At 31.1% G+C, this 21,755-nt stretch overlaps 1 non-coding gene across 1 annotated transcript; it reads right to left on the minus strand.

Moving 5' to 3' along the window:
* Positions 1 to 1,606: 1,606 nt before the first annotated feature.
* Positions 1,607 to 1,717, minus strand: LOC140885832 (small nucleolar RNA R71). Its single transcript, XR_012151246.1, has one exon. It is a non-coding gene; the product is annotated as a small nucleolar RNA R71 (small nucleolar RNA).
* Between the last annotated feature and the right edge of the window lie 20,038 nt (positions 1,718 to 21,755).

Genomic DNA, 21,755 nt, shown 5'->3' on the forward strand with positions numbered 1-21,755 from the left:
TATAAGCTTTTAAGTGTGCAAAAGTGTAGAGAAATTCCTCACTTGTAAAATAAATATTGTGTGTGTAAGAATAAGAGTTTGAGTATGCATATTTCTCCAAGTTTAAGTATGAAATTTATTTTATCCTTACTCTTGAGTCTTATGTTCATGGCAAGCTAAATCCTTTTATGTCAAGGTGAAAAAGTTTCATTGTTGGTCAAGTAAGATTGTTTATATTTTGTATATTCTTTCCTTTTTTTATTTTGTTTTACTAATTGATCTTTATTTGTAGGTATAATTTGGATGATTTATTGTTATCTATTTACATCAAATACTTGATACTTTAAATGTGGCTACTTTGATTTGATGTCTGATATGATACAATAAATACTACAATAATTATATACTATAAATATATGTATCAATTTATAATAAAGTCATATATATTATTTAGACAATAGTGTGGCTCTGCCGGTTGTTCTAACTAATATATTGTGATTTGAACTAACATTTACTTTCTCACAACTAACATTTACTTTCTCGCAACTAACATTTTCTTTTTCCATAACTAAAATTTATATTTCCGCAACTAACATAAAAAAATCATATATTTTATTTAGACAATAGTGTGGCTTTGTCGGTTGTTCTAAATAATATATTGTGATTTGATCTAATATTTACTTTTATGTCAATTTATATTTATGCATTTATATATATATTATGGGTACCATGTATTAAATATCGGTTAATCTGATATTAATATAGTGGAAACTATATTATATGATATACTTGTTTAAATATTTAATTGTTCTTTTATGTTTATTCTTATTTTAGTTTCTTTTATTTATTTTTGTTAAGCAATCTTAAATAAACCAACAATGAACATTTGAAGCCTTGAAAATTTTACAATTTGTGTATTTGAAGTTTTATAATAATATTTCCATCTATAATATATCATTGCTAAAATTAAACTTACAGCATCCTCTCCGTGGATCTATCTCGTACTCACAAGTATATTGCTTGCAGACAACCTACACTTGGGTGAATTACAATTTAAGTTGTAGCAAGTTTTTGGCGCCGTCGTCGGGGAGGTATAAATTAAGTTTAATTTTTGTTATTTATGTTATTTACGTAAATAGTATGTTGTTTTTAATTGTATGATTGTTTGGAGTCGTAAACAAAGTGGTAGACTTGTTCGAGTATTTAAAAATATTTTAAACATGGAGGATAATTCTAATAATCAAGATGATAATAATAATAATCAATAACATGAACAACCAAGAACACTTAGGCAACATATGAATCCAATAAGAACTAGTACACCATCTTGTTTAGTTTTTCTTCCTGATGCATCTAATTTCAATTTTAAACCTCAAATCATTCAACTTTTACCAAATTTTCATGGCCTAGATTCTGAAAATCCATATTTGCATTTAGGGAATTTGAGGAGGTTTGCAACACTTATAATGATCAAAATTGTGGCATGGATATTGTTCGATTTAAGATTCTCTTTTTCTTTAAAAGATAAAGTTAAAACATGGTTGCAAAATTTGAGATCAAGTTCAATAAGATCGTGGGAAGAAATGCAACAACAATTTCTTTAAAAAAAATTCCCTTCCCATAGAACAAACTCTTTTAAAAGACAAATTACAACTTTTTCTCAAAAACAAGGAGAAACATTTTATCAATGTTGGGATAGATATAAAGAGTTACTTAATACATGCCCACATCATGGTTTTGAAATATGAAGGATAGTTTCTCACTTTTATGAAGGTTTAATACCTAAAGATAGGCAAATGATAGAATTCATGTGTAATGGAACTTTTGAAGATAAAAACCTAAATGAGGCTATGGAATATTTGGAGTCATTAGCAGAAAATGCTCAAAATTGGGATAATATAGGCTCAATTGAACCTCCAAGTAAAACCAATAATTCAACAAATGGGGTTGGTATTTATCATCATAAAAATGATGTAGATATTCAAGCTAAACTTGCATCTTTAGCAAGAAAAATCGAGTCATTAGAAATAAAAAAGAGTGATCAATTAAAAAGTGTTCAAAAATTGTTTGTCATATATGTGACACATGATCATCTTACAAAAAATTGTCCAACTTTTACTTCATTTAAAGAATGTCTCCATGAACAGGCCAATTATGTTAAAAATTTTAAAAAACCAACATTAGATCCTTTTTCACAAACATATAATCCTGGTTGGAGAAATCATCCTAATTTTAGTTGGAGAAACGATAATAATGCACAGCCTTCACAACAACCTTTTCAAAATAACCAAAATCATCAAGGTTATATTCCTTATATCCCACCTCCAAGAAAAAATTTTGAAGATGAAATTCATGCATACATTCTAAAGCAAGAGTCTATCAATATTCAAAACATTCAATCTATGAATGATTTGAAAGAAACTCTTGCAAAATTTGCATCTGCACTTAATATTCATGAAAAAGGAAAATTTCCATCTCAACCACAACCTAATCCTAAAAATCAAAATCAAGATAAATTTGATCAAGTAAAAGTTATTATTACTCTTAGAAGTGGTAAAATATTTAATGATCCATATAGTGATGAAAACAAAGATCAGTCAAACTCAAAGAGTAAGGATGAAAATCTTGATACTTTTGAGAAATATGATGCTTTGGGTCCTAAAAATAAGAAAGTTGATGATAAATTATCTGAAATAATGAGCGAGTCAAATAAACCTCTTCCTTTTCCTCATGCATTAGTAAATAATAAAAAACAAAAAAATGATTCTGATATTTATGAATTTTTTAAACAAGTAAAAATAAATATTTCATTATTAGATGCTATTAAACAAGTACTTTATTATGCAAAGTTTTTAAAAGATTTATGTACTGTGAAAAGACAATTGCATGTAAAGAAGAAAGCATTCTTAACTGAACAAGTAAGTTCTATTATTCAAAATAATTCTGCTTTGAAATATAAAGATCTTGGTTGTCCAACAATTTCATTTTTATTGGAAAAAGTAAAATTAAAAAAGCCTTGTTAGATTTGGGAGCGAGTGTGAATTTACTTCCTTATTCAGTTTATGAAAAACTTAAGTTGAAAGATTTAAAACCTACATCTGTTACTCTTTTACTAGCCGATAGGTCAATAAAAATACCTAGAGGTATTGTAGAAGATGTGTTAGTTCAAGTCGATAAATTCATATATCATGTGGATTTTATTGTCTTGGATACACAACCAATAGAAGTGCATAATGAAATTCCAGTAATATTAGGATGTCCATTTCTAGCAACTTCAAATGCTTTAATTAATTGTCGAAATGGAATAATGAAATTGTATTTTGGAAATATGACTTTAAAACTTAATGTGTTCAACTTATGTAAACAACCAATTATTAATGAAGATAAAGATGATAATGCAATAGAAAAAATTGTGGAAGATAATATACACCAAGAAAACTTAAATCAACAATTTGAAGTTTGTTTAGTGGAAAGTTTTAATTCAAAAAATGTTTTTAAATCAAAGTTATTTGAAGAAATTAATGAACTTGAAGAAGTAAAAGAAGATGATCATCCAAAACTTGAATTAAAACATTTGCCAAAAGAACAAAAATATGCTTTTCTTGAAGAAAATCAAACATATCCTATTGTAATATCTTCTATCCTCTTACCAAAATAATAAGAAGATTTAATAACATTACTTAAAAAACACAAAAATGCAATTGGATGGACTTTGCAAGATATAAAAAGTATAAATCCTTTAATCTGCACACATAGAATTCACTTGGAAGAAAATGCTAAAACATATCAACAACCACAAAGAAAATTAAATCAACACATGAAAGAAGTTGTTAAAAATGAAGTTTTAAAACTATTAGATGCAGGAATTATTTATCCAATCTCGGATAGTAAATAGGTAAGTCCAACACAAGTAGTACCAAAAAAATCAGGCATCACTGTTATAAAAAATGAAAAGGAAGAATTATTACAAGCTAGGATTCCATCTAGTTGGCATATGTGCATTGATTATAGAAAATTAAATGATGCAACTAGAAAAGATCACTTTCTGGTACCATTTTTAGATCAAATTTTAGAGAAAGTGGCAGGTAATCCTTATTATTATTTTTTTGATGGGTATTCGGGGTAATATCAAATACCAATATCATTAGAAGATCAAGAAAAAACTACTTTCACTTGTCCATTCGAAACTTTTGCTTTTAAAAGAATGTCATTTGGTTTATGTAATGCTTCTGCTACTTTTCAATGATGCATGCTAAGTATTTTGAGTGATATGATTGAAGAATTTTTGGAAGTTTTTATGGATGATATAACTGTTTTTGGAAACTCATTTGAAAACTGTCTTAAAAATTTGGAAGAAGTTTTAAAAATATGTGAAGAAAAAAAATCAAGTTTTAAATTGGGAAAAATGTCACTACATGGTTAAATCCGGAATTGTGTTAGGGCATGTGATATCTGAAAAAGAAATTGAAGTTGATAAAGCTAAGGTTGATGTTATTGCTAATTTACCATCACCAAACACGATCAAAGAAATTTGATCATTTTTGGGTCATGCAGGATTTTATAGAAGATTTATAAAAAAATTTAGCATAATATCGAAACCAATTTCAAATACTTTAACAAAAGATGCACAATTTGAATGGACTCAAGAATGTGAAACTTCTTTTAAAAGATAACTAATCTTTTAACTATATCACCTATTTTACAACCTCCTGATTGGTCTTTACCATTTGAATTAATGTGTGATGCAAGTGATTATGTTGTAGGAGTCGTGTTAGGACAAATAAAAAAAGGTAAACCTTATGTGATCGACTATGCTAGTAGAACCTTAAATAGTGCTCAAATCAATTATTCAACAACTAAAAAGGAATTACTTTCAGTAGTGTTTGCATTAGATAAATTTCGATCCTATTTAATTGGTTCTACTACTATTGTTTATATTGATCATTTTGCCATTAAATATTTATCAAATAAACAAGATGCTAAGCCGAGATTAATAAGATGGATTTTGTTGTTACAAGAATTTGATCTTGTAATAAAAGATAAAAAAGGAAAAGAAAATGTGGTAGCTGATCATTTATCAATAATAATTTCTAAACCATCTCAAAACAAAATACCAATAAAAAAAAATTTTCCGGATGATCAACTATTTTATGCTACTACTATACCTTGGTTTGCTAATATTGTAAATTTTCTTGTGACAAATAAAATGTCTTCTCATTGGAGTTCACAAGATAAAAATAAATTCTTGAAAGAGGTCAAAAAATTTTATTGGGATGATCCTTATTTGTTTAAGTATTGTCCTGATCAAATTTTTCGACGATGCATACCCGACAATGAGGTAAGTAGTGTCATTAAATTTTGTCATTCCGAGGCATGTGGAGGTCATTTTTCGTCAAAGAAAACAGCTGCAAAAATCTTTCAATGTGGATTTTATTGGCCTTCTTTATTCAAAGATACACATTCATTTTGCAAATTTTGTGAAAATTGTCAGAAAATGGGTTCAATTTAAAAACGAAACATGATGCCTTTAAATCCAATCATGATTATTGAAATATTTGACAGTTGGGAAATAGATTTTATGGGTCCATTTCCATTATCTTTTGGATTCACTTATATTTTAGTGGTTGTCGATTATGTTTCAAAATGTATTGAAGCAATTGCATGTAGAACTAATGATCATAAAGTTGTGATAAAATTTTTGAAAGAAAATATTTTTAGTCGATTTATAATACCTAGAGCTATAATCAGTGATGGGGGAAGTCATTTTATAAATAATTCATTTTCTTCGTTGTTAAGAGAATATGGTATTCACATAAAGTTTTTACTCCATATCACCCTCAAACAAATGGTCAGGTTGAACTTGCAAATAAAGAAATAAAACAAATTTTTGAAAAAACAGTCAATCCAAATCAAAAAGATTGGTCTTTAAGATTAAGTGATGCATTATAGCCATATAGAACTGCATTTAAAACATCATTAGGGATGTCACCATATAGATTAGTTTTTGGAAAGCATTGTCATCTACCTGTTGAAATTGAACATAAAGCTTATTGGGCAAATAAAGCATTTAATACTAATTTAGATGATGCATCTAAATTAAGAAAATTGCAATTAAATGAACTAGAAGAATTAAAAAATGATGCATATGAAAATTCAAAGATTTATAAAGATAAAACAAAAGCCTTTCATGATAAAAATATTATGAGGAAATCTTTTGAAATCGGACAAAAAGTTTTACTTTATAATTCTCGCTTGCATTTGTTTTCAGGAAAACTTAGATCACGATGGTTTGGACCATTTATTGTTAAATTTGTCTATCGTCATGGTGTTGTTGATGTTGAAAATCCAAAAAATAATAATGTGTTTAAAGTTAATGGGCAAAGACTTAAACCATTTTTAGAAAATAAAATTCTTAATGATGAGTTTATGCATTTATACGATCCAAATTAGTTGTTACTTATATTTTCATTTTATTTTTGCAGAATTGAGTTCACTTCCCGGTTAAGTGCCGGATAACGGTACTCTGTGACTACTTTTAGTCGGTTTTATTTTAATTTCCCAAAATAATTGAATATATATATATATATATATTACTATGGATGTTTGTATTTTTAATCTTCGTAAATAATTTCGTGGTATAGCTGATAATAAGTTGAAAAATATTTATAAAGCTAGATGCAAAAGATTACGTTTACTTATATCGTATAATATTCCTGATGATATTCGCTTTATTATTGAAGCAAAGGTTCGACTTGATGGGGAAGCAAGTAAGATCATTATTAAACAAATGCCTGGATTTGGAAAAAGTACTTACGCTAAAAAACGTAGAGCTAAAAATATAGGTGGATGTTACAAATGTGCAAGGTGGACTTGTCACGGACATTGTAGGAATGTTGGAATGACATCCGCAAACAGAGAAGATAAAATATTATTCATTAGGAATGGGCTGAGTAAAGAACCATTGGATCCACTTCTATTGTCTCTTGAGACGCATTCCAGTGGATACGTGCAAAATGAACTTCTTAAACTTTGGACAAAGTTTTTTTATGAGAGGGATCATTATATAGATTGTCTTGCATTTAATGTGGATCCCGTATGTCATCTATCAGAAGAATTGGGTATTTCAACTCCAACGAGAAGAGATAGATGGTACTACCCCCGATGGTAACGTATATTGATAAGTGCATTTTGTATGCATTATTTCGTGATAGTTTTATGTCTATTTTGTATGCATTTATATTATTTTTAAGTGTTTTCATGTGTTTTAGTGCATGTGTGTGTATTTCACTCATCGAGTTGATTTTGTAGGAAAATGTATTTTTGAAATGTGAATTGCAGAGCAGCTTTGTTCGAAAAATCAAATTTAATTTTACAGAGATCCAAATCCGATCTTCATCGTTCAGAATAAAGTTCAAGATTTTTGAAGCTGCTGTCCAAATTTGAGCTTGATCCGACGGCTAGATCTTGAGATATGAATTTTTGAAAATCGTCGCTTGCAGTAGAATTTTTGTACTGCGTGCGCGCAAGTCGGAGTTCCAGACCTCTGTTTTTATGTGCTGCGCGCATGCGAGACCTATTCCACGCGCGCGCGTGTTCCGAGGTCATACGTGTTCCAAAAAATCCTTGTTTTGAGAGGAAAGTAACTGGTAGGCGTTCCGGACCATATATATACAAGATATAACATATTTTTGAGGGTTGGGAAGTTCCAGTGCGTAGACAACGCAAGAGAGGCGGCTACAAGGCTTGGGAGTGAAGATTTCTCTTTTCTTTTATTCTTCTTTCTTTATTTTATTTTTTAATTCTAGTTTCAATTATTGAGTTGTTTATTTTCAACCAAAACGGCGTGATTGGGCTGAACAAATTCATGTAGAAAACTTGGATGTTTGTTTGGGATTTTTCAGAGTTGATTTTATTTTATTGATTGTCAGATTTATATTTGTCTTGTGAATAGTCTGATCAACTTTTTGCTTACATGTTAATCGATTCCAAGTTGACAGAGTAGGTATTGATTTTGATCACTCTGATAATTAACAAATTGTAAAACTGACTAGAAATAGAATTCGGTTTTAGTGTGCGGTTTGGGTGTAAACTGAATTTTCATAAATATTTAATGCATTCAAATTTGATTAGAATTACGAAAGATTAGTTCATCAATATTTGAATAGGTTTGATTGTTCTAGAAATAGTCATTTGAATAAATTAGGAAAATTCCTGTGAATTAAGATTAAATCTGAGTCCTGAATCGACTACATGTTATATGATTTGTTCGGTACCTACGTGTGTCTTGGTTGTCTTTGTTTTAATTATTTTTATCTTTAGTTATTTTAATTTTTATTTCTTAAGCAGTTTTTTTTTTAAAATTCTTATTTTATTTAAATCAAATTGTTTTTTATGATTTTGTCTAGATTAAGCTAAAAAATTAATTCTTGAGAATTGAATACAGTCCTTGTGGGATCGATACTTGGACTCTCTGTCCACTTTAATATTACTTAACCTAGTGTACTTGCTAGTAAATACCGATTTTGCCGGTCAAGTTTTTGGCGCCGTTGCCGGGGACTGTTTAGTTAATATTAGGATAGATTATTTACTTGAGACTAGATTTTTTTTCCCCTTCTATCTTTTCATTCTTTTCGTTATTTTTAATTTTAATTTTATTCTCTTTTGCTTGTGAGGTACTTGGAGATGGATCATCAACGGGTATTCACAAGATTTGGCCAACAATACTCAGAGTCATTCTATGTTGTTTGGGGGAGATTCAATGAATTGACGAAAAATTTTCGATGTCATCAGTTTTCGAGCTACACCCTAACTCAGATTTTTTATGGTGGTTTAGATGAGATAACAAGACGTTGGGTAGATGATGGAGCTTTTGCAACTGGCAGTCACTTTTTCAACAGAGATGAAAACAGTGCGATGCACTTGTTAAATGATATGGCAGATTTCGACTACCATTGGCATTGTGATCCTTCAATGCAGGGTTGGAGTCACCAATATCCTCCAAATATCAACTCTAAAAATTTTGCGAACCAACCACCTGAGCATCAAGAAGAGTGTATAGGGCGTTCTGAGGATCATGTGGCTCATTTGGAGAATTTTGTGAAAAGGCAGGAAGAGACAAACCAGTTCTTCGAAAGCCGCATCAAATTTTTGAGTCTTTTGGATGAACAGATTGCGCTTCATAGAGAACCAGTTTCTGAGATCTGCCAAGAGCGTGAAGTAATTGAGCCAAAGCATGAGGAAATAATTTTTGAGGAAGTGACAATGGAGGAGGAAGAAACATACAAGGCTACATATTTTTCCTCGTCAATGGTTGTTTCATGTACACCGTTAGAAGATTCTTTCTTGCCATTGATCCACCTCCAGCATATTCCATCCTCTATGAGCTTCAGCCTAGATTCGGAGTTTCATTCCAAACGAAAAATTTCAGACCAAGTGTTGTTGGACAGACGAGCTTACAAAGTATATATCATGTCAAGCTTTAGGGCGAAGAAAATAAAGACCCATACGTAGAGTCGTATGATTCTTACTATGGGCGGCAGCCGCTCTTTGATGGTTGCTTATGCATAGTCGGGCATTAGACTATAAATTTAGCGCTGACTGGGAGGCAACCCAGTGTTCTTTCCCTTGTTTTTTATTTTATTTTTGGTTTTTGTTTTTTTTATTTAATTTTTACTTCTTTCCCATTCCAGTTTGTCGAGCCTGCCGATATACACAGTTTGTTGCTGCTGTCCCAGCTGATACTGTCAAGAAGGAAGAGGATGAATCGAAAACCAAGGGAGTGTTATTTTTGTTCTCATTGTGTTTTTTGTTCGTCTTTGCATTTGTGTGTTTGTTATGCATAATGTTCATTGTTCTAAAGCATTGAGGGCAATGCTTTGGATAAGTATGGGGGTAGACTAGTTTATTGCATTGTTTGTTATGTTTGTGTTGCATCTGTCATGTTTTGTGTTTGTTTGCATCTAGTCTATTTTTTTTGTTGTTTGTTTTGTCTTGCATGAGTAGGATGAGTCATAATAGCCAATGATGATGAAGTTTATTTGAAAAAATTGGATTTTTGAAAAAATTTGCTCTTGACTTGACATGAGAAACTATAGGTTGAACCGTGAATATTTATAAGCACTTGTGTTAGACCAGTGGAGTGTAACGATAAATTTGATGAAGTTTCTGTCTGTTTGACCATTGCACGGCAATAGGTGGTTTGTGGATCTTGATTGTGTTCTATGAATTTTGATGAGGATCTAGTTTACACTTATGATCTTGGGCGCACCTAGAAATTTTTTTTTTTTACATCTCCATCGTGGCTTGGACAATGATTGAAATCCTAATCATTGTTCCATAACTAAGTTTTCGGGTAAAATGGGGTTGATGCTCCATATGGGCTATAGACGAGGGGATTAAAAAAAAAGACAAATATTTTTCGTATCCTAGCCAGTTATAGCTAAGTCAGCGGTTAATTATTGGGGCTAAAGCAATACCGGGTGCAAAATCCGGAGGTGTGTAATTCATTATCTCAAGGGAGGTGGGTTTAGTCTAGAAGTCGTTGGAAGGAATGGGCACTTGAAGAGTGAAACTTGCACTAATTTGTTATAGGTCCCTAAGCAGTTTTGAAACGAATTCGGTCTAAGTTGTATGAAACTGGAATGAGAGTTCACACACACACGTTCACGTTAAATCAAAGGTGTTTTATGAAAAGTTGAGAGCGTGTGTGATTTTGTTTTGTGATTGAACTTCATGGAGGTTGTGCACATTCATGATTCGTCCTCACATATGTTTTTGTTTGCATGTTGTTTTTGCATGTCTTGCTCGAGGGCGAGCAAGAGTTAAGTATGGGGGTGTTGATAAGTGCATTTTGTATGCATTATTTTGTGATAGTTTTATGTCTATTTTGTGTGCATTTATATTATTTTTAAGTGTTTTCATATGTTTTAGTGCATGTGTGTATTTCACTCCTCGGGTTTATTTTGTAGGAAAATGTATTTTTGAAGTGTGAATTGCGGAGAAGCTTTGTTCGAAAAATAATATTTAATTTTAGAGAGTTCCAAATCAGATCGTCACTGTTCAGATTATAGTTCAAGATGTTTTGAAGCTGCTGTCCAAATATCAGCTTGATCCGACGGCTAGATCTTGAGATATGAATTTTTGAAAATCATCGGTCGCAGCAAAAGTTTTGTACTGCGTGGCGCGTGAGTCGGATTTCCAGACCTCTGTTTTTATGTGTTGCGCGCACGCGAGACCTATTTCGCGCGTTCGCGCGTGTTTCGGGTTCATATGTTTTCCAAAAAATCCTTGTTTTGAGAGGAAATTAACTGGTAGGCGTTCCGGACCATATATATACAAGATATAACATATTTTTGAGGGTTGGGAAGTTCCAGAGCGCAGACAACGCAAGAGAGGCGGCTACAAGGCTTGGGAGAGAAGATTTTTCTTTTCTTTTATTCTTCTTTCTTTATTTTATTTTTTAATTTTAGTTTCAATTATTGAGTAGTTTATTTTCAACCAAGACGGCGTGATTGGGCCGAACAAATTCATGTAGAAAACTTGGATGTTTGTTTGGGATTTTTCAGAGTTGATTTTATTTTATTGATTGTCATATTTATATTTGTCTTGTGAATAGTCTGATCAACTGTTTGCTTGCATGTTAATCGATTCCAAGTCGACAGAGTAGGTATTGATTTTGATCACTTTGATAATTAACAAATTGTAAAACCGACTAGAAATAGAATTCGATTTCAGTGTGCGGTTTGGGTGTAAACTGAATTTTCATAAATATTTAATGCATTCAAATTTGATTAGAATTACGAAAGATTAGTTCGTCAATAATTGAATAGGTTTGATTATTCTAGAAATAGTCATTTGAACAAATTAGGAAAATTCCCGTGAATTAAGATTAAATCTGAGTCCTAAACCGACTACATGTTATATGATTTGTTCGGTACCTATGTGTGTCTTGGTTGTCTTTGTTTTAATTATTTTTATCTTCAGTTATTTTAATTTTTATTTTTTAAACAGTTTTTATTTTTAAATTCTTATTTTATTTAAATCAAATTGCATTTTATGATTTTGTCTAGATTAAGCTAAATAATTAATTCTTGAAAATTGACTGCAGTCCCTGTGGGATTGATACTTGGACTCTCTCTTCAGTTTTATATTACTTGACCTAGTGCACTTGCTAGTAAATACCGAATTTGCCGGTCATATATATTTTACTTTTTATGTGTGTATGTGTTCTACTATTCATATTTTGACTTTTCGTACATTTTTTTTTTATAAATGCATGCTTGAATTTTCTTTAAATATTGAAAAAAAAAGAGTGTGAGAGAGAAATTAAGAAAAGAAAAAAAATGGCAGGATCTTCTTTACAAAAATTGGAAAATATTTGTGTCTTTTGTGGTTTTAATACTGGAAAGAATGAAATATTTGTTGATGGAGCAATTAATCTTGGAAAAAAGTTAGCAGAGAGAAAAATTCACTTGGTATACGGAGGAGGCAATATTGGGTTAATGGGATCTATTTCAACAGAAGTTCATCTTGGAGGTAGTCAGGTTTTGGGTATTATTCCTACAGCTTTAGCTGAAGAAAATATTAGAGGTGCTACGGTTGGGGAAGAGTTGAAAGTTTCATCAATGTACGAGATAATAACTAAAATGATAGATAATTCTGATGCTTTTATTGCCTTACCAGGTGGTTTTGGTACTTTAAAAGAAATTTTTCATGTTGTTTCTTGGGCACAACTTAATATTCATAATAAATCTGTTGTCTTGTTGAATATCAATAACTATTATGATGGTTTGTTGACTTTTCTTGATGTAGCTGTGGAACAGAATTTCATTTCACAAAATTTACGAAGGATGCTCATTTCTGCTTTGAATGAAGACCAATTAATTGATAATCTCCAAGATTTTTTTCATCAACCTGATTCGGCTATAACAAAGATCAATTGGTCTCAACCAACCAGTAAAAAAAGGAAATTGGATCATTGATTCAACATGTCACAAAATAGTTTGTGTTTGTTCCTCTTCTTCAATAAATTACAGGTGATATCTCTTTCATCATGTACTCTTTATTTTTCTTAAAAATTAAAAACAATGTCATATTCAGGTTTGGGGGAGGGTTTATCTTTTAAAAAAATTAAAATTTTAAAAATAAAAAAAAATATTTCTATAATAGTATTTATTTTTTCTTTTTCAATGGCAGAGTAAGGAGTCAAAAACTCCTGACACTCATTAATTTTTATTTATCATATTATCACAATAGATTATATTTTAATATTTCGTATATATTTAAATTGCAAACTACTAAGAAAATGAAGTCTTTTTGTATAGATGTTTGTTTATTCTTCTTTTTATCAATTTAATAGAAACTATATAATTGATGGGATATAAGTTATAAATAATATATAATTGTGTGTTTTCAAATAACATATTTTTTAAAACTTTTATGAGTATATAGTTAAAGTGATATTGATTGAATGAATAATAACATGTATAATTGAAGGAATTAATTTGTAAAAGAGCAATATATACTCACATAAATTTTGTGAGTGAGAGGTGAGAATTGAAAAAACAACTTATAAGCTTTTATTTATTATTAATAAATGGTTGATTACTAGATTAAACCTATTTTGAAAAAAAAACAAAAAAACAAAAAAAAATTGTGCATATAAAAATTGGCTGCAAAGTTGTTTGAAGTTTGACTGTAAAGATATAGAGTATTAATATCTCTACTATAATTATCAATGTAATGGATTTACCTCATAAAAAATAAACAAATAAATAAAATTTGAAAAAAAAAATGTTACTTTTCAAAGTTTATTGGAGGTATTTGGTTATGTAAAAATAATTTTGCAGCCAACAACAACATAAAAAAATAGAAAAAAAAAACAAAATGGGTTTATTCTTTGTAAATTATCCTATCTTATTTTCAATATTAGGTTATTTGATTGTCTGCTTTACATATTAGCTATTTTCAATGAGTGTATAATTTTCTTCCAACTCCATGAGTGAAAAACAACTATATATGAAATACTTTAACCCGAGAGAATATGGAGTTGAGACTTTTACATTAATATTCCTGATATTATACATGTTATGAAAATGATTTCTATTATCATTTTGATTATATTATTCTCAAAATTTTTAGAAAATATTTATATAAAAAATTATATATATATTTAATATTTTGATATTGTGTGAAATATATATGTATACCCCATCCAATTATATATTAATATATTGGTTGATAATAAGATTTATAAATAAATATATGATCTCCTCACAAGTGTGTTTTAAAATTTTCTAGTTCGCAAATTTGAATATATGTAATAAGGAATAAAAATCTAACTTGTGATTTTATGATATTTTATTACTAAGTAACTAGTAATAAACCGGTTTGGGGGTGTGATGAAACTTAAAATTTTTAATTATTTATATGTTAAAAGTTGTGTTTTAAAATTAAAGTTTCATTAAAATTATGAAGTTGTATTATTTTAGTATTATGTGTTTATATTTAAATGTTTTACTAAAAATGTTGTATTTTACGGTTTGCGGAGGTTTGATAAAAAAAAATTACTCAAGCTACAGAGATCATATTAGAGTAATCTCAAATCCTATAGAATCACAAAAGAGGGATCTTCAACTTTGTAGAAGACAAAAAATTCCAAAAACCTAATTAAGATGATCAAAATGATCAAAAATAAAAAAGGAGACAGATTTACTTTTACTATGACCAGCTTGTAGTACAAATATCATACCTATTTCACCTTTTATCCAAAAGTGGTGAATTATATGTTCAAACACATCTACACAAAATTTCCTATGTGTTCTATGTTGAATGAAAAGGCTGAATCGGTGGTCTAAGACATCAACCATGCCAATTAAAGTTGGGTCATGGTATTGACATTCAAGGAGACAAACACCCACCAACTTTACTATTCCACATTTAATGAATCTTGGACTCTTGCTCTCATTTGGCCTATAAATAGATGTGTTGTATAAGCTTTGAAGTGTGCAAAAGTGTAGAGAAATTCCTCACTTGTAAAATAAATATTGTGTGTGTAAGAATAAGAGTTTGAGTCTGCATATTTCTTCAAGTTTAATTATGAAATTTCTTTTATCCTTACTCTTGAGTCTTATGTTAATGGCAAGCTAAATTCTTTTATGTCAAAGTGAAAAGGTTTCACTGTTGGTCAAGTAAGATTGTTTATATTTTGTATATTCTTTTAATAAACATAACAGAACAATTAAATAATTAAACACGTATATCATATAATATAGTTCCCACTATATTAATATCAGATTAACCGATATTTAATACATGGTACCCATAATATATATATAAATGCATAAATATAAATTGACATAAAAGTAAATATTAGATCAAATCACAATATATTATTTAGAACAACCGGCAGAGCCACGCTATTGTCTAAAAAAAATATATGATTTTTTTATGTTAGTTGCGGAAATTAAATGTTACTTGCGGCAATATAAATGTTAGTTACGGAAAATTAAATGTTAGTTGCGAAAAAGTAAATGTTAGTTGCGAGAAAGCAAATGTTAGTTCAAATCACAATATATTATTTAGAGCAAACGGCAGAGCCACGCTATTGTCTAAATAATATATATGACTTTATTATAAATTGATACATATATTTATAGTATATAATTATTGTAGTATTTATTGTATCATATTAGACAACAAATCAAGGTAGCCACATTTAAGGTACCAAGTATTTGATGTAAATAGATAACAATAAATCATCCAAATTATACCTTCAAATAAAGATCAATTAGTAAAACAAAATAAAAATAGAAAAGATTTTTTTTTATTTATTTTTGTTAAGCAATCTTAAATAAACCAATAATGAACCTTTGAAGCCTTGACAATTTTATAATTTGTGTGTTTGAAGTTTTATAATAATATTTCCATCTATAATATATCATTGCTAAAATTAAACTTACAGCATCCTCTCCGTGGATCGATCTCGTACTCACGAGTATATTACTTGCAGACAACCTACACTTGGGTGAATTACAATTTAAGTTGTAGCACAACGCACCAGCCACATTCCAACGGTGTATGGTTTGTATTTTCTCTGACTTTATTTATCACATATTAGAGGTATTCATGGACGATTTTACCGTCTATGGTGATACGTTTGAGAAATGCTTGTCTAATCTTACTCTTGTCCTTAAGCGATTGTCGAAACCAATTTGGTCTTACATTCTAAAAAATGTCATTTTATGGTTGGTCAAGGTATAGTTTTAGGTCATGTCGTCTCGTCTAAGGGAATTGAGGCAGATAAAGCAAAAATTGATATCCTTCAGTTTTTACCTTATCCCACTTGTGTGCGGGAAGTGCGCTCTTTTTTTGGCCATGCAGGTTTTTATAGGAGATATATTCAGGACTTCGCCAAGATCGCATCCCCCAAGTGCAAGCTGTTGCAAAAAGATGTCTCTTTTGAGTTTGATGAATTGTGCAAAACTTCTTTTGACAAACTTAAAGACTCATTGACTACGGCACCTATCATCCAACCACCTGACTGGAGAAAACCGTTAGAAATCATGTGTGATGCCAGTGACTATGCGGTAGGAGCGGTATTGGGACAAAGAGTTGGAAAAGCATCGCATGCCATATACTACACCTCGCACATTCTGAACGATTCCCAACGGAATTATTCCACCACTGAGAAGGAGCTTTTAGTTGTAGTTTTTGCTTTAGAAAAATTCATATCTTATTTAATTGGCGCTAAAGTTATTGTTTATTCTGATCATGCAGCTCTTCGGTTTCTAATGGCGAAAAAAGAGGCCAAGCCAAGGTTAATAAGATGGATATTGCTCCTAAGAAAATTTGATGTGGAAATCAAGGATAAGAGGGGAACATAAAATAGAATGACTGATCACTTTAGCCATCTGGTTTACATTGATGAGGAGCTGTGCTTGCAAGAAGAATTTCCTGACGAGCAACTATTTTCAGCAAGCACAGTATTACCCTGGTACGCACATATCGTAAATTACTTAGTTACTAATGGGTTTTCCTCTTGTTTTTCCAAGGCACAAAAAGATAAAATTATAAGTGATGCTAAGTACTACGTGTGGGATGACCCTTACCAATAGAAACATTGCGCTGATCAAGTTATAAGAAGATGTAAATCTGAAGGCGAGGTAATCCCTATCCTCACGTTTTGTCATTCGTACGCTTGTGGAGGTCACTTTGGCGTGAAAAGAACGGCAAAGAAGGTGTTAGACTGTGGATTTTTTTGGTCGTCCATATATCGAGATGCTTACTTTTTCTATAAGTCGTGCGCTCAATGTCAAAAGATATGTAATATATCCCAGCGAAAGGAGATTCCTCAGCAACCCATTTAAGTTTGCAAAATTTTTTATGTGTGGGGCATCGATTTCATGGGGCATTTTCCTATTTCCTTTGGATTTATTTATATATAACTTTTTGTGGACTATGTTTTAAAATGGGTGGAAGCTAAGGCCACCCGTATTGACGATTCAAAAGTGGTTGCAGAGTTTATCAAGCATAACATTTTCTCTAGGTTCGAGATTCCACGAGCCATTATAAGTGATAGAGGAACGTATTTTTGCAACCGGACTGTGGCTAGTTTGTTGAAAATGTAAGGCCCGAAAATATTAAATTATTAATTATGGGATTTGAGACTTAAATTCCATATTATGGGCTAATATTGATTTGAGAAGTTTTGAAAATGATAGATTTAATTTCCGAGCTGAAAATATTTAATTTGAGAATATGCGGATTTTGAGAATTAAATTCCGAGAATTCTTAAATTAAAAGAATAAATATTCGATTTGAATATTTATGGAATTGAAGATTTAATTCCATGTTTCGGAAATTAAAGAAGATGAATTTGGAAGATATAACTCGATCAGGGACTGATTTGCACATACTGACATTTGAAGGGCTGAAGTGCAAACGGTCGGGATTATTTAATTAATCCGAATTTAATTTATTTTAATCCGAGTATATTTAATTTGGGAATATTTAGAGTTTTGATTTAAATTCTAATATTCTTAAATTATTTTGGATTGAAATTGAATTAAAACGACGGCCGAGGACTAAATTACAATTACTGAAGACTTCAGGGACTAAATTGCAATTTATGCAATAGCTATCCGAATTTAATCAGATTATTCAGCAATTTCACGTGGATGAACAGGAGCACATTCAGAATTTAGAGCAAAGGTTCGAACAGGGAGCCGAGTTTCTTCCCTTTCCTTTTGATGTTGCGGTTTCGAATTGCCGTAACTTTTGATTCGTGCGTCCGATTTCAATTCCGAAAGATGTTTTGGAATCCTTGCGATGAGTACTTCGAATTTATGTAAGTTTCTGAGTACTTTAATTATGTTTTGTAGAACGAAATTGGCAGAGATCAGTACATGAGCATATGATCTTGTTCTTGACGTGTTGTATTGTTTATATTCGAAACCGGATTGAAGATTTAGTTTTGAATGAATCGTATGGATTCTCCAGCATGTATTATCGAAATTTTAGCTGCTGGTATGTGGTTATTTGTCTGGTTTATGATCACATATGCTGATATGAGATTGAATTCGAAGTCGATATTTCGTCGGTTACCGATTTTCAGTCGTTATGCCGTCGATTGATGTTTTGAAACCGTTGTTGATAGTCTATGATTGAGCCAATGATATGAAGATCATATACTGATTTTGTTAGAAGATAATCTTTACATTTCAAACATGTTATGAGCTCAATCAACTCAAGAGATCGAATTTTGAACCGAGGAAGTTTGCTTACGGTTTTGGATAAGTTGTTTGATAATAGATGGATGTTTTGATAGCTGATAATTGAATCGAGATGTTCATTGAAATGTTGCTGATGTTGTAGCATCTTTATTCTTCAATTTCAGATTATTGTGAAGTCTTATTGACTCGAGAACGGGACTTCGTTGAAGGAAGAAGAAGTGAAGGTTTGGAAATGAATGGATTGAAGATGTATTGATATTTTGATACAATTCTGATATGATAGAATTGATCGAAGTTTGATATATCTGTTTTGATGATTATGTTCAGAGTTGAAGCATTCAGAACAAACGAAATACGAAGGTAAAAGTAGACTACTATTTGATTGGGAATACAACTCGAGATGGTTTGTATTGAGTTCCCCTAAATCACATACTTGTTTGCTTAATTGCTCTTATGTGCTTTACTTTGAGTTGTTGAATAAGTTCTTGATATAATGAATGCCTTGATGATGATATATGTTGCATTCATCTTGAAGACTTATTCCTTGATTTTGAAATGAACGGAAACGTTCGAATAGACGATTTGAGGAATCGTATATGTATGGCCTGGGTGGTTGTTTTAGCCTAGCGTCTGATTTGCATATATGATTGCTTCAAAGTCTAGAGAAGAAAGATAAGTAACCCCACCTCAAGCGGGAGAGTCGGTGGATTAGTTATGATATCTACTTCTCGGGATCCCAACCGAAGAATGATAAAATGAACCTTGTTTTGAAAACCTGCATTGTATTTACTTTTATATCATGATCTTGATATATGTTTGATATGCATGTTTAGTTGCTTTTACTGGGAAATATATTTCTCACCGGAGTTATCCGGCTATTGTTATGTTGTATGTGTCATGGCAATAGGAGGAAATGGAGCAGAACAAAGGCAATCTTGAAGAATAAGGGTTGAAGAGATATAGCGTGATGATCCGAGTTAGATGGTTGAGTGAGTTGCCATGTTGTAGAGTTGAATTCTAAACATGAGCATGATTTAGATACTTGTACCAAGACTTGTAAATGATCTAGTTGTTGTCTTGTTGATGTTTATAGGATTTGAGATTTGATGTAAATCCTTAAAACACCATGAAGTATCTTGATCTTGTTATATAGCATTGTGTCTTGCATATTTTGGAAAGTCTTGATTATTATGATTGTAAGGCTTATTATGATCTAATGGTATCCATTGTATATCATGTTAGAATGCATGTTCGATGTTGCTATGGATTAGATCATGAATAAATCCTTGTTTGAGTTGATCTTGGATGGAAATACTTGAAGAACTATTTTTGACAGCAGCTGAGCATTTTTTTTCTGGTGCAGTGGCTGGCGCACGGGCGAGCAAGTACTCGCGCACGCGCGAGCCAGCTCTTGAGACCTCGGTCTCATTGGCCGGCGCGCGCGCGAGGGGTGATGCCCGCGCGTGCGCAGGGCAATCCATTTTAAAATAAAAATTTTTTTTTTACTCTTTTGTTTAGACATTGTTTCTTGTCTAATATTGGACATTTGATTAAATGAGAGATTAGAACTCGGGTCGTCACAACAGGTGGTATCAGAGCGTAAGTTCTTGGACTGAGATAGAAGCTGAGCGGGGTAGATTGAGTCACATGCATGTATTGTATTGCATGATTATGCATTACTTAATTTGATGATTCGATGATTTGATAAATTTCATGTGAGCATGATCTATATTTGAAATTCAAATTGCCTGATTTACTGATTTGTAAATTTTTGAAATTTTTACCGTATTGTTATAAGATTTTTCCCGGGTGATGTAAGCACCCATAATTGAATAGAACAGTGTTCTTTGGGTGACGTAAGCACCCTAGACTGACAGACTGGTATGGCCAGACTGAACAGAATGTTATGGTTAGATTGAACAAAACATAACGGTATTGCTCAGCTGAATGAAGTATCTCTGATTGAACAGAACAGAATATCAGCAAATGAATAGATGATGTTGTAGGTAACAGTTGGCTTGAAGAACTTGACTAGTTGTTCAAATACCGGAAAGATTCAGATGAATATCGGATCAGATTGATTGAATACCAACTTCGAAACCTAGCAACCAGCTGGTGAATTTTGATAAAGAAATGATAAGAAGGCAGAGGTATGTTGATTGTTGGTAAGTGCTTAGAACAGAATTTTGTTTATAGTTCTTTGCCACAACAGATAGAAATGATGAGAAAGAAAAAATATACCCTGTAGAAGTTGAATCTTTTGAATTTGAGGAATGCCTTATTAGAATTTTCAAGTCTATTACAATTCTTTGAATTGTAGATGATGAAAAGCTCAAAATTGAGTGAATTATTTAATGGCTTGAATCCGCAGATTATGTCTGATAAATGTTGACGACTGAAACATTTTGTTTAAAGACATAGACCTGTCTAGAAAAATAGAAGTTGAATGATGAATTAGGAAAATGAAATTGTAGACATGAAAGAGTCTGTGAGATACTCACAACTTTATCTACAATTTTTATTTTAGAACAGATATGAGGTGAATGATATGAGAAGAAATCTCTAATTCTAGCGAATCGAGATGAATTAGTCTGATTCTGAATGCAGAGTATATTAGAAATTATTACACTTTTTGTGGAAGAGGATATCTGAACAAACAGTGTAAGGACAAGTCAGACAGATGTGCTAAAATTTATTCAATGAATAAATAGCAAAAGTATACAGAGGATCAGAATGAAATTGCACCTGAGAATGAAATTTCAGGTAACAGATTTATTTTGTTTTGACCTGGTTATTATTGGTGCAATAGATATATGATAGCGGAAAACTTATTATATGATTACCTCTGTATCATAAAAGAGATTTTGTGAATTGAACTGAAGAATAGAACTATTGCTTCGATGAACTGAAACTGAACATGATATTGTTCATGAGAGAATTTACCTAAGTACTGATTAGTGATAGTTGCAGATTATTGAATCACTGGATTTTGTGATTTACCCAATCAGAATGATGATCAGAAGCGATAAAATTAGATCAACAAGA

The sequence above is a fragment of the Henckelia pumila genome, chromosome 2 (assembly GCF_033568475.1).
Source record: "Henckelia pumila isolate YLH828 chromosome 2, ASM3356847v2, whole genome shotgun sequence".
Lineage (NCBI taxonomy): Eukaryota > Viridiplantae > Streptophyta > Magnoliopsida > Lamiales > Gesneriaceae > Henckelia > Henckelia pumila.